Genomic DNA, 15,228 nt, shown 5'->3' with positions numbered 1-15,228 from the left:
TGAAGCATGACATGTCTGTCCTCACAGCTTTCACTGACGGTGCTCAGAGATACCAGTCTGCTAGGGTTTAGGTAAACCACTGCCTCTGTCTGCATTTTGAAAGCTCCAAACACTTTAATCACACTCTTCTTGTGTGTTAGAGGTCTCAAACTGATTCCAGAAAGGGCCAAGGAGGGTGTAGGTTTTCTTTGCTCCACCACTCCACCAGGGGCCTCATGTACAAAGCGTGCTTACACACAAAAACCTGGCTTAGACCTATCTCCACGTCCACATACAAATGTATCAAGAGTGACGTGAGCGTGGAAAGGTGTGGTGTGTCACACAAAAATCCAGGCAGGCGTACACACGTTTCTACAGCTATTTTTCCGCTGTGGACATGTAAAGGTGATGCAGGGCACCATTAATAGTGTGAAAACAAGAATTTATCATAGTGATGTGCACATCAGAGACACATTGATGAACAATTAACACACCCACGTGTTTGCAATTATATGGATAGATATAAAAGCCCACGCAAAGTGATGCGTAAAATGACAGTAATGGTGGTGTTGTTAGAGGACATTGCAAATGGTGCAATCTGACATGAGTGCGTATTCAGAGAATGCGAGGATTTACATCCAAATGAGGATTATTGGCTCATAAACTGATTTCAGTTACCAAGGTCATTGTGACTGGAGGTGCGCACAGAACTGCGGTCGGCCCAGAGCACAATACAACGAGGAACCAGGGGTTGTCTGTGCCAACACAGGTGCTGAACATGCTTGGCAGCTGGCAACAGGGGCATTCCAGCATGAGCTGGCTGATCGATCAGGAGTGTGCCAGTCAACCATGCGCCAAGCCATGCAAGCTGTGTGGAACACAATCATCCGAATCTCATCCAGGTACATTCCAACATTACAGCGCATTCTGCAGTGAGAGCTGGTTTCCCGAATGTAATCGGAGCTATTAACTACGCACATGTTGCTATAAAGGCGCCATCACATGATGAATTTATTTCTGTTAATACGAAACATTTTCATTCCATCAATGTTCAAATCATTTTTGGAGGCTGCACGGCAGGCAGGCCTGCACTCTTTTACTACGAAGCCACACTGTTGTAAACATGTGCAGAATGTGGCTTGGCATTGTCTTGCTGAAATAAGCAGGGACATCTCTGAAAAAGATGTTGCTTGGATGGCAGCATGTGTTGCTCCAAAACCTGGCTGTACCTTTCAGCATTGATGGTGCCATCACAGATGTGTATGCTGCCCATGTCATGCCAATGCGCGATGGGGGAGCTTGTGTTTAAATAGTTTATTTGTGTAATTGTTCCAAACAAAAACCAGCGCGGGCACATTTGGGCATATGAGCACATTTAAATATGTTACTATTACTATTAATGTATTTTTTTTATTTTTGCTTGATGGTGAGCTGCAGAGCTTCTGAACAGGCTTCCTATGTTCAGGATTTGTCAATAAATGTGTGTGTAAATTGTAAATGTCACACTGCAGCAGAGGCCTCACCTTTTTAATGTCAGTGTGTGTGTGCTGTTTTGCATGTTGGCCTCACACACTCATGCTCTGTAGCTCCCACAAACATTTTTCCAGTTTCATGATTAATCCGTTTAGTAGCATACCGGATTAAAAAAATTACTTCTGCATGTCTCCACGTAATTTCCAGTCATCTGTAGTATAATTTCTTTTCTATGTTCATGTTGTCTGATGTGACGCCATGGGGAATCCCTGCTCCAAGGGCCTATTTACATGAAATTGCATATTTAAATGGGGCGTGGCCAGGGAGGAGTTTGGTTCCACGCTCAATTCCATATTCAACGGGATGTACAAATAGAATGCGCATGAATTCATGCCTACACACACTTTCATACATCGGAATATATTTGTGGTTATGCCAGATTCAGGGTTTTGGTGTACGCCAACATTTAGTAGAAAGTCCACACAAGTATTTGTACATGAGGCTCCTGGGCAATTACTAGAAAGTTTCCAATTCACCTAACTTACATGTCTTTAAATGTGGGAGGATACTGGAGCACCCGGAAGAAACCCACGCAAAGTCAGCACAGAAAGGAATCAATCCTATGACCTTCTTGCTGTGAGGCAAAAGTGCTAACCAGTAATCCATCATGCTGCCCCATGCAGGTGTCTGATATGTAAGCCTGTATTTACTCCACAAATCCTCTTATTTAAGTCTTTGGATCAGACAAAGTCAAATTGGGACAGGCACACAAATGGTCAGTTGTAACATGGCAGAGAAACAGGAATGTAAACAAGATCCACATTTCACTGGCTGAATCTGTCTCAACTGTCCAAGCTCCTTGGCTGTTGTAACAGTTTACACAGAATCCATGTGTGACATGTCTCTCTTCATGTGGGTCATTATGGTAACCCAGGTATATCATATTTGCCAGTGTACCACGTAGAAACAATTTGAAATAATTAATGTATATCACCAAAATACTACTACTACTACTACTACTACTACTACTACTAATAATAATAATAATAATAATAATAATAATAATAACTAGGACTGCAAACAGTCATATACGGGCCCTCGAGCCATGCAACCGCCTACCCAGGCCAGCGCGTCCCCTTGTGACTAGATGTGGGCAGGTGCATACAGGGACTGTCCCTCATCACACAGTTCAAGTTTCAAGCAAATCAGACAATGCATGAAAGAGTTATGAGAAGTTGATTGTTCACACACTAGGGGGCACTCAGTGCACAAACAGAGGGCCCAGGTGTGTTAAGGGGCTGACCCTCATTACACATGTGAGGTTTCAAGTCAATCAGGTAATGCGTGAATGAGTTATGACAAGTTGATGGTTCATCCACTAGGGGGCTCTCAAAGCACAAAGAGAGGGGCCAGGTGTGTTCAGGGGCCAACCCTCATCACACATGTGAAGTTTAAAGTCAATTAGGCAAAGCATGAAGAAGTTATCATGACTTGATGTTCCATGGCGAAGGTTCAAAATGGCGGCACCATAACGGCCACATCCTTCAACATAGAGAAAAGCTTTCAATAACTTTTCATCAGTATTGTCTCTGGATGACCTGAAAGAAATTTGAAGTGCATTGGACAAAATCTATAGGAGGAGTTCATTCAAAAACAATGTGTCACCCAGTTTCTGCCAAAATGATGCAGTCGCGCTGCTCCAGTCGTTCCGCTATTTCCTTGCAAAGAAAAAACGACGAGAGACTCCACCCAACCTCACACAAAGGCTGCTTACAAGCAAATGACGCAACCAACAGGCATGAAAAAATCACGCATGCGCACGAAGGTTCAAGGATGGCTCATGCAAGCACACGAGATTCAAATCCTTCAGGTTTTTGAAAAAATAAAAAGGTCGGATACTTTTCTAACAGAACTCGTATATTCGATTTTTGCTTTAATTATTGTTTGTTGTGAAAAGACATTTCCCATCAGATTTTATTCACTATGAAAGTAGAATTTTTGATTTTTATTATTGTGGGACAGTGTTGGAAAAGATGTGCAGCAGGTTAGGTTGGTAAAAGATGCAGATGACAAGTGATGAGAATGTGTTTATAAGGTGGAGAGAATATTTTGAGGAGATGATGAATGAAGAAAATTAGAGAGAGAAAAGGCTGGACATGCCCAAATGTGTCTGCTCTGGTTTTCTTTAGGAACAGTTACACGAATAAATGATTTAATCACCGTGCCTCCAGCCTGATGTGCATTTGTGCACCAAACATGATTTGCACATTGATGGAATGAAAATGTTTCCTATTAACAAAAACAAACTCATCATGGGATGGTGCCTTTATAGCAAAATGTGTGCAGGTAATAGCTCCAGTTACATTCAGGAAACCAGCTCTCACTGCAAATTGCACTTTAATGTTAGAATGTACCTGGATGACATTCTGATGATTGCATTCCACACAGCTGGCATGGCTCGGGGCAAGGTTGACTGGCACACACCTGACCAATCAGCCACCTCATGCTGGAATGCCCATGATGCAAGGAAGCACGGTGTGGTCAGCATCTGTGTGGGCACAGACAACCTCCTCGCCGTATTGCACTCTGGGCCGACCGCAGTTCTGTGGACAACTCCAGTAACAGTGGCCTTGGTAATCAAAATCGGCTTATGAGCCAATTATCATCATTTGCAAGTAAATCCTTGCGTTCCCTGAGTACATGCTCACCTCAGATTGCACCATTTGCAAGGTGCTTTAACAATGCTAACACAGCCATTGTTTGTGCCATTTTATGCATCACTTTGCACATGCTTTTATATCCATCCATATAATTGCAAACACGTGGGTGCGTTAACTGCTCATCGCTGTGTCGATGATTTGCATATCACTCTAATGACTTTTTGTTTTCACACTATTAACGGTTCCCAGCATTACCTTTACATGTCTACAGTGGAACAATAGTTGCAGAAACGTGTACACCAGCCAGGATTTTTGCGTGACACACTGCACATTTCCACGGTCATTCACTTTTGATACATCTGAATGTTGGTGTGGAGACGGACGTACGCCAGGTTTTTGTGCATAAGCACACTTTGTCAGGGATGAGATTTTTCCACGGATCTGCGGATTTCCGCGGATTTGACAGTCCCGGGGGTCGATTTTGTGAAATGTCCAAATCCGTTGAGAAAATTTTAGGGGGGGAGGGGGGTAAGAATGCAAAAAAAAAAAAAATAATGCCAGGAGTACCTTTGTTTAATAAAATTGTCGTCTATTCAGAACACTGAGTGGTCTTTGTTTATCGCAGACGTAGCAATTTCGATCAGTCCGTCAGTCAGCCAAACGCGTAAGTAACGCTGTGCTGATCAGTGACCAGTATGAAGTACCGTATTTTCCGCACCATAAGGCGCACCTAAAAGCCTTAAATTTTCACAAAAATCGGCCTTGCGCCCTATAATCCGGTGCGCCTTATGTGCGCACTGAATTCCAAAATCTGTAAAAACGACCGACGTTGTGTTTGACCGTCGGAATATTGGACCATTTCCTGCTGACGCAGGGACGTAATACGTAAAGTACGTACGCTGGCAGCGTAGAGTACGTACCCTGGCAGTGATAAACCAATCGGAGAACATTATGTAATACGTAAAGTACGTACGCTGGTAGCGTAGAGTACGTACGATGCCAGCGATAAACCAATCAGAGAAGAGTCCGTGAGTCCGTGGTACGTACACTTACCTCCGCCACTCCTCCGGTAGTTACCGTATACTACAGGTATCCTGCAAAACAACATTTGTTGACATGCTTATGAGGCACAATTCAAACTGCAGGCTATCAGTTACGTGGTTGTTCATGGGAATAGAGCAGCTGCGAGAGAATTCAAGATAAATGAATCTATGGTACGTAAGTGGAGGAAACAAGAAAATGAACTGTGCCAAGTTAAAAAGACCAAACGGAGTTTCCGCGGAAACAAAACGAGGTTCGCACAGCTAGAAGACCAACTCGAGCAATGGGTCATTGAACAAAGAACAGCCAGGAGAAGCGTCTCTACAGTCACCATTCGGCTGAAGGCAAAAACGATAGCGATGATGAGAGGGAAGATGAGTGGGAACCTGGCGTGTTTGTTGGCGAAATTGCCCAGCTGTTCAATTCAGACACAGAAGATGAGGACTTCGATGGATTTGTGACAGAACCATAATAAAAAATAATGTGAGTAGCATATTGTTAAATACCGGTAGTTCAAAGTTGTTAAAAAGTTCAAATGAACTCATTGTTTTGCTTCCGTGACCTTTTTTTTTGTAGACATTATAATTCGGTGCGCCTTATGGTGCAGAAAATATGATAGGTGCACAATGGGTATGTAGTGTAAGGGAGGTAACTGTGTAGTCTTTCAGCTTCCAATATTCGGTAGTTTTCCCTCCAACAAATTATAAAAACCGAGACAGTATTGAAGCGCAGTCGAAGCTATTACTTACGCACGTTTTCATTGGTTATTATAAAGCTTATGACCAATCAGCGCAAAGGTTATATATGCGTTTCTCCCACCCTTTCTTCGGTGTTGCACACACACACACACACACACACACACACAGTCAGTGGATTATGTAAACAGACATTTTGATGTTATTGTACTGTGATAGAACATTGTAATTATATATACATGTATGTGTGTGTATATTATATACATGTATACATAGAACATTGGATTATACATGTACATGTATTTGAGGATATACATGTACATGTATGTTTGTTGACAAGTGTGCCATGCTGAAAGTGGAGAATGCTGAAAATCAAGTAAGTCTAGTTATGAAAAAATATTTTGGTCACAAAAATACACATGTACAGTAGATGGTCTTAGTAAGGGTTTACAGTTTGAATTATAGATATGAACACGTGGCATTTATAATAGTTTTTAATATAATTTTAGTGCAAAATAGTGCATAGAAAATACACAGTCTTTGTCATCAAGCTCAAAATTGAGCTGAGGTGTATCCTGTTTCCACTGATCATCCTTAAGATGTTTTTACAGCTTAACTTTAGTCAACCTGGGATCAATTCAGATGATTGGAAATGATTTGGAAAGGTACACACCTGTCTACATATAAGGTCCCACAGTTGACAGTGCATGTCTGAGCACAAACCAAGCATGAAGTCAAGGAATTGTTTGCAGGCCTTCGAGACAGGATTGTCTCAAGGCACATACAGTTGTATGCAAAAGTTTGGGCAACCCTGATAATTTTCATGATTTTCCTTTATAAATCATTGGTTGTCTGGATCAGAAATGTCACTTAAATATATCATATAGCAGGCAAACGCACCAATATTTGAGAAGTGAAATGAAGTTTCTAGTATTTACAGAAAGTGTGTTGTGGGCTGGGGTGTTTGGCTGGTTTGGTTTTTGTTTTCTGTTTCTCCCACCAGGTGGTATGCATTCAGGACTGAGTGGCTGAGCATCAGGACCTCACCCTGAACACCTGAGGCTTGTTTTCACGTGCAGGTCATCAGGACTCACAGCTGTGGTGTATTTTGTCTTAATCAGAGATTGCTGCATTTAAACCTTGAATGCACAGTGTGTGATTGCCAGAGACTCGACCTTGTGAGCAGACGTGTGAGATCGACGTCAGGAGGACAATCTCACCATCACGGACGCAGAGACCGCTCCAGGTTTGACGCCACAGTCTGTGAAGGAGGATTGGGTGAGGTCTCACGCTCTTCAGCACACTTCCTGAGGTAATTTGGTTTTGGTGACTTTTATGAAGTAATGACAGTGGATTTGGTGTCCCTCACACCTTGTGTTAGTGAGCTGTCATGTTATGCTAATTGTCTAATCAGCTTCTGCTGCAGTGGAGATTTGAACTGAGTTGTTCCGTGCCTGCAGGGTGAGAAGCTGATGTATAGCTTTAAGCCAGGAAGTGTTTGCTGATTGCGTGCACCTTTGAGTTGTGTCTCTCTGTGTGGAGTTGGACTCACCTCATGTTTTCTTTCTTCACAGACTCGGTTTGTCGCGGCCACCTGGGGGGTGTCGGCGGGGTCCCTGGGTCCGAACTGCTGTGGCTCCGGACCGTTTGTGCTGTTGAGAGCGCGCCGTGTTTCCACCTCACCAGACCGCGGACGTTTTAGTTGTTTGGCACTATTCACTGTTATGTTTATTAAATTCTGTTATCCTTTTGAACCCTGCTCTGCTTATTTCATGCTTGGTCCTTTCAAACGCTGGGTCGGTTCTCCGCCCGCGTCCGAAACATAACAAAGTGTGCAATAATTATTTAAACAAAATTAGGTGGGTGCATAAATTTGGACTCCCTTGTCATTTTATTGATTTGAATAGATTTAGCACTAATTATTGGAACACAAAATTGGTTTGGTAAGCTCATTGACCCTTGACCTCCTTACACAGGTGAATCCAATCATGAGAAAGGGTATTTAAGGTGGCCATTTGAAAATGTTTCCCCTCTTTGCATCTCTTCTAATGAGTGGCAATACAGGAGCCTCTAAACAACTGTCAAATGACCTGAAAACAAAGATTGTTCAACATCATGGTTTAGGGGAAGAATACAAAAAGCTGTCTCAGAGATTTCAGCTGTCAGTTTCCACTGTGAGGAACATAGTGAGGAAATGGAAGACCGCAGGCACAGTACTAGTTTCGGCCTGAAGTGGCAGGCCAAGAAAAATCTCAGATAAGCTGAAGCGAAGGATGGTGAGAGCAGTCATAGTCAACCCACAGACCTGCTCCAAAGACCTACAACATGATCTTACTGCACATAGTGTCTCTGTGCATCGTTCAACTACGGCACACGGAGATGCTGTATGGGAGAGTAATGCAGAGGAAGCCTTTTCTGCATACACACCACAAACAGAGTCACTTAAGGCATGCTAACCTACATTTAGACAACCCAGCTTCATTTTGGAATAAGGTGCTGTGGGCTGATGAAGCTAAAATTGAGTTATTTGGACATAACAAGGGGTGGTATGCATGGCTGAAAAAGAACACAGCATTCCAAGAAAAACACTTGCTATCCATAGTAAAATTTGGAGGTGGTTCCATCATGCATCATCACTATTTGTCTGCTATATGATATATTTAACTGGCATTGCTGATCCAAACAATCAATGATTTACAAAGGAAAATCATGGAAATCATCAGGGGTGCCCAAACTTTTATATACAACTGTATATAGGGAAGAGTACAGAAAAATTTCTGCTGCTTTGAAGGTCCCAATGAGCACAGTGGCCTTCATCATCCATAAATGTAAGAAATTTGGATCCACCAGGACTCTTCCTAGAGCTGGATACCCTTCTAAACAGAGTAATCAGGGGAGAAGGACCTTAGTCAAGGTGGTGACCAAGAACCCCATGATAACTGTCAGAGCTCCAGCATTCCACTGTGGAGAGGAGAACCTTCCAGAAGGACAACCATCTCTGCAGCAATCCACCAATCAGGCCTGTATGGTGGACTGTTCAGACAGAAGCCACTGCTTAGTTAAAAGCACATGGCAGCCTGCCTGGAGTTTGCCAAAAGGCACTTGAAGGACTCTCAGACCATGAGAAACAAAATTCTGTGGTTTGATGAGGCAAAGATTGAACTCTTTGGCATGAAAACCACATGTCATGTTTAGAGGAAACCAGGCACCATTCCTACAGTGAAGCATGGTGGTGGCAGCATCATGCTGTGGGGATATTTTTTTCAGTGGCAGGGACTCAGAGACTAGTCGGATTCAAGGGACAGATGCATGCAGCAACATACAGAGACATCAATCAATCAATCAATCAATCAATTTTTTTATATAGCGCCAAATCACAACAAACAGCTGCCCCAAGGCGCTCCACACCGCAAGGCAAGGCCATACAATAATTATGTAAAACCCCAACGGTCAAAACGACCCCCTGTGAGCAAGCACTTGGCTACAGTGGGAAGGAAAAACTCCCTTTTAACAGGAAGAAACCTCCAGCAGAACCAGGCTCAGGGAGGGGCAGTCTTCTGCTGGGACTGGTTGGGGCTGAGGGAGAGAACCAGGAAAAAGACAGGCTGTGGAGGGGAGCAGAGATCGATCACTAATGATTAAATGCAGAGTGGTGCATACAGAGCAAAAAGAGAAAGAAACAGTGCATCATGGGAACCCCCCAGCAGTCTACATCTATAGCAGCATAACTAAGGGATGGTTCAGGGTCACCTGATCCAGCCCTAACTATAACCTTTAGCAAAAAGGAAAGTTTTAAGCCTAATCTTAAAAGTAGAGAGGGTGTCTGTCTCCCTGATCCGAATTGGGAGCTGGTTCCACAGGAGAGGAGCCTGAAAGCTGAAGGCTCTGCCTCCCATTCTACTCTTACAAACCCTAGGAACTACAAGTAAGCCTGCAGTCTGAGAGCGAAGCGCTCTATTGGGGTGATATGGTACTACAAGGTCCCTAAGATAAGATGGGACCTGATTATTCAAAACCTTATAAGTAAGAAGAAGAATTTTAAATTCTATTCTAGAATTAACAGGAAGCCAATGAAGAGAGGCCAATATGGGTGAGATATGCTCTCTCCTTCTAGTCCCCGTCAGTACTCTAGCTGCAGCATTTTGAATTAACTGAAGGCTTTTTAGGGAACTTTTAGGACAACCTGATAATAATGAATTACAATAGTCCAGCCTAGAGGAAATAAATGCATGAATTAGTTTTTCAGCAACACTCTGAGACAAGACCTTTCTGATTTTAGAGATATTGCGTAAATGCAAAAAAGCAGTCCTACATATTTGTTTAATATGCGCTTTGAATGACATATCCTGATCAAAAATGACTCCAAGATTTCTCACAGTATTACTAGAGGTCAGGGTAATGCCATCCACAGTAAGGATTTGGTTAGACACCATGTTTCTAAGATTTGTGGGGCAAGTACAATAACTTCAGTTTTATCTGAGTTTAAAAGCAGGAAATTAGAGGTCATCCATGTCTTTATGTCTGTAAGACAATCCTGCAGTTTAGCTAATTGGTGTGTGTCCTCTGGCTTCATGGATAGATAAAGCTGGGTATCATCTGCGTAACAATGAAAATTTAAGCAATACCGTCTAATAATACTGCCTAAGGGAAGCATGTATAAAGTGAATAAAATTGGTCCTAGCACAGAACCTTGTGGAACTCCATAATTAACTTTAGTCTGTGAAGAAGATTCCCCATTTACATGAACAAATTGTAATCTATTAGACAAATATGATTCAAACCACCGCAGTGCAGTGCCTTTAATACCTATGGCATGCTCTAATCTCTGTAATAAAATTTTATGATCAACAGTATCAAAAGCAGCACTGAGGTCTAACAGAACAAGCACAGAGATGAGTCCACTGTCCGAGGCCATAAGAAGATCATTTGTAACCTTCACTAATGCTGTTTCTGTACTATGATGAATTCTAAAACCTGACTGAAACTCTTCAAATAGACCATTCCTCTGCAGATGATCAGTTAGCTGTTTTACAACTACCCTTTCAAGAATTTTTGAGAGAAAAGGAAGGTTGGAGATTGGCCTATAATTAGCTAAGATAGCTGGGTCAAGTGATGGCTTTTTAAGTAATGGTTTAATTACTGCCACCTTAAAAGCCTGTGGTACATAGCCAACTAACAAAGATAGATTGATCATATTTAAGATCGAAGCATTAAATAATGGTAGGGCTTCCTTGAGCAGCCTGGTAGGAATGGGGTCTAATAAACATGTTGATGGTTTGGATGAAGTAACTAATGAAAATAACTCAGACAGAACAATCGGAGAGAAAGAGTCTAACCAAATACCGGCATCACTGAAAGCAGCCAAAGATAACGATACGTCTTTGGGATGGTTATGAGTAATTTTTTCTCTAATAGTTAAAATTTTGTTAGCAAAGAAAGTCATGAAGTCATTACTAGTTAAAGTTAATGGAATACTCAGCTCAATAGAGCTCTGACTCTTTGTCAGCTTGGCTACAGTGCTGAAAAGAAACCTGGGGTTGTTCTTATTTTCTTCAATTAGTGATGAGTAGAAAGATGTCCTAGCTTTACGGAGGGCTTTTTTATAGAGCAACAGACTCTTTTTCCAGGCTAAGTGAAGATCTTCTAAATTAGTGAGACGCCATTTCCTCTCCAACTTACGGGTTATCTGCTTTAAGCTACGAGTTTGTGAGTTATACCACGGAGTCAGGCACTTCTGATTTAAAGCTCTCTTTTTTAGAGGAGCTACAGCATCCAAAGTTGTCTTCAATGAGGATGTAAAACTATTGACGAGATACTCTATCTCACTTACAGAGTTTAGGTAGCTACTCTGCACTGTGTTGGTATATGGCATTAGAGAACATAAAGAAGGAATCATATCCTTAAACCTAGTTACAGCGCTTTTTTTCATCATCCTAGATGAAAACGTTCTCCAGAGGGCTCTTTACCTCAGACTGAAGTGACGGATCATCTTTCAGCAGGACAATGACCCTAAGCACACAGCAAAGATGTCAAAGGAGTGTCTTCTTGACAACTCTGTGAATGTCCTTGAGTGGCCCAGCCAGAGCCTAGACCTGAATCCGACTGAACATCTCTGGAGAGATCTGAAAATGGCAACCTGATGAAGCTTGATATGTGTTACAAAGAGGAATGGGCAGAACTGCCCAAAGATAGGTGCGCCATGCTTGTGGTATCATATTCAAGAAGACTTGAGGCTGTAATCACTGCCAAACATACTGATCAAAGTGTGTGAATAGTTATGTACATGTGGTATCTTTGTTTTTATTTTCATAAATTTGCAACAAATTCCAAAATGTTTTTTTTTTTTCTTCATGTTGTCATTATGGTGTGTGTTGTGAGTAGAATTTTGAGGGGAAAAAATAATTTCATCCATTGAAATGAAATGAAATGAAATGTGGACAAAGTGAAGAGCTGTGAATACTTTCTGGATGCACTGTACCAGACCAGCAGAATGATCTTATCATTGGTATAAATGTGATCAAATTTCTTATGCACCAGTTGTAAACCAGTGATGATTACTCGCGGTTCCTCTCCAGTGACAGTCACTCAACTACTGAATGTGAACAGTTTCTGGAACTGATGGCAAACACATCATGCTGGAGTGGAGAGAATCTACCAGACAAGATTGGTACAATCAAACTCAGACAGACAGTCACTCTTCCAGCAATACAAGAACACTTTGTTTGGGATAAGCTATCTCGTGATGCTGCCATGTCACCTGGATGCACAGTTGAACCTACTTCATCCAAATTTAAGCCACAAAATATCATGGTAGGCCAGGTGTCAGGTGGGATCCCATCAAAGTCACCAACTTGTCTGATAAACCCATTATGCTGAAGAGGAACTGCAAATTGGCTTATGTTTCACCTTGTCTGGCTGTAGAAGACTTTGAGATTTTTCAAAACCCAGTGAGAGCAGATCCGGTATGTTGAGCCTTCAGCTCACAGGGGACCTTACTCGGACAACAGCAGTAACAGCAGGCTTTAGCCACACAGTTATCCCGACTTTGTGCTCAACTATCCACACTCACTGATCAGCTGTCACAAATTACCCTGGAACCCTCATCACCACCATCTCCACCACCACTCAGATTTCCAGATCACACACCAGATATTTGTAGTCCCAAACCCTTTTCTGGTTCAGTAGAAATGTGCACAGCCTTTTTGTTACAGTTTTCATTTGTGTTTTCACAATGAACATTAACTTATTCCAGCTTTTTCTTTTTCTTTTGGCTGCTTCCGTTAGGGGTCTCCACAGCAGATCAATGGTTTCAATTTCACCCTATCCTCTGTATCTTCCTCTGTCACACCAACCACCTGCATGTCCTCCCTCAATACATCCATAAACCTCCTCTTTGTCCTCCCTCTTCTCCTCCTGCCTGGTGGCTCCATCCTCAGCAGCCTTCTCTCCCTATATACTCTGGGTCCCTCCTCTGCACATGTCCAAACCATTTCAGTCTCGCCTCTCTGACTTTGTCTCCATACGGTCCCACCTGATCTGTCCCTCTGATATGTTCATTCCTAATCTTGTCCATTCTCGTCACTCCCAAAGAGGATCTCAACATCTTCAGCTCTTCTACCTCCAGCTCTGCCTCCTGTCTTTTTGTTATTGCCACTGTCTCTAAGCCGTACAACATAGCTGGTCTCATGACTGTTTTGTAGACTTTCCCTTTCACTCTTGCTGATATTCTTCAGTAACAAATTTCTCTGCCACCTTTCTCCACCCACTCCACCCAGCCTGCACTCCCTTCTTCACCTCTCTACCTCACTCTCCATTACTTTGGACAGTTGACCTCAAGTATTTAAAGTCATCTACTTTCACCACCTCTAGTCCTTGTAACCGCACTATTCTACTGGGCTGCCTCCCATTCACAAACATGTACTCAGTCTTGCTCCTGCTGACTTTCATTCCCCTTCTCTCCAGAGGATATCTCCACCTCTCCACACTAGACTCAACTTGCTCTCTACAAATTATTATTCAAACAAACAGAGTAAGTAAAGATAGGTTTACCAGACACAGAATTCTGTGGATCTGTTCAGCTGGCTCCTCCTAATGTAATTGTTAGCAAATTGCCAGCAGGGGAGAGAGCAGAAAAGACTGAAGACTCTCTGACTACACTTCATTTTTATAATCAGAATCTGCTCTCTGTTGATTAGTCAGAGTCCCATCCATCTTCACGGTCAAGGAGTGGTCTTCTCCCACGGTCCACCCACTGCACTGTCCTTGTCTCCTTTGTTCTTCTTTGATAGGCAAAATCTCCTTCACATCCTTATCAGCTTGCTTTGGGCCTTCTCTGCATGGTTTCCAATTCAGATCACATTGAAATGATACTTCAACTGACATCATTGATAAAAAAAAGTGACCCATGTGTGCGCTTAAGTGATCAAAAAATGCCATGTCATGTTTAGGCCATGTGGCTAACTAGGTCAAACTTTAAAGACATGAAAAGCAGGGCCTTGTGTTAGTGGAACTGCTGCCTTTTCATATGATAACAAGATAATGAAAGGCGCTTAGCTTTTAAAAGATATACTTTTGGTTCAGACAAAAGTACAGAAACTTATTGTGCAGATATCAATAACATATTGACCCAGTGCAAACTTGCTGACAGTCAGTCATCACTCTTAATCTCACATGACCCCAACAAAAAATGCACCAATGTATTAACATGGGTTTTAGAGAGTCTGAAATGAATCATATATGACATATGTATTTCTAAGTAATTAATTAACAATTCCCCCCTTTGGAATGATTTAATCATGCCAACAATTAAGGACAATCAGCCATGATAATTCAATTCCCGGCAATGATCCAATACTCCAATCAAACCAATACACTGCCAAACATGTAGGCATATGGGCAAACATCAATTGACCCCTCCGCAGTACCCCTGTGCTGTACCCTCATAGCCAGTCTTAGTGAGTCAGAGTCCCACGGAGACAATGTCGAGTAAGACAATTTAACATACAACACATATGTGAATGGCCATTCAATAAACACCATAAAAATAGTAAAGTCACAAGTGACCACATTTCAACAGTTCAGTCCAAATGTAACAATTCAACAACAAAGAAATCCCCGAGCGATCGCAAGTACCAGTCGGCGTATTTCAATTTTGCCCAAGGGAACCACAGTTCAACGGCACCACACAAACCAGAAGGAGAAATGGTCCAAATATTGGACAGAGTTTTTAGTCCAATAAAGATGTATATATTTGCGCCATGATTAAGAGTTGCGGAAGGGCAACAAAAAGAAGGAAAAGGCGGCTGAACAATGGCGCCTCCTACCAGACCAAAGCAGGAGATTCAGTTCACTTGAGTTCAGGGAGATCCTCTGGAAGTCCC

This window comes from Thalassophryne amazonica, chromosome 1 (assembly GCF_902500255.1).
Source record: "Thalassophryne amazonica chromosome 1, fThaAma1.1, whole genome shotgun sequence".
Lineage (NCBI taxonomy): Eukaryota > Metazoa > Chordata > Actinopteri > Batrachoidiformes > Batrachoididae > Thalassophryne > Thalassophryne amazonica.
This window is presented reverse-complemented; position numbering follows the sequence as displayed.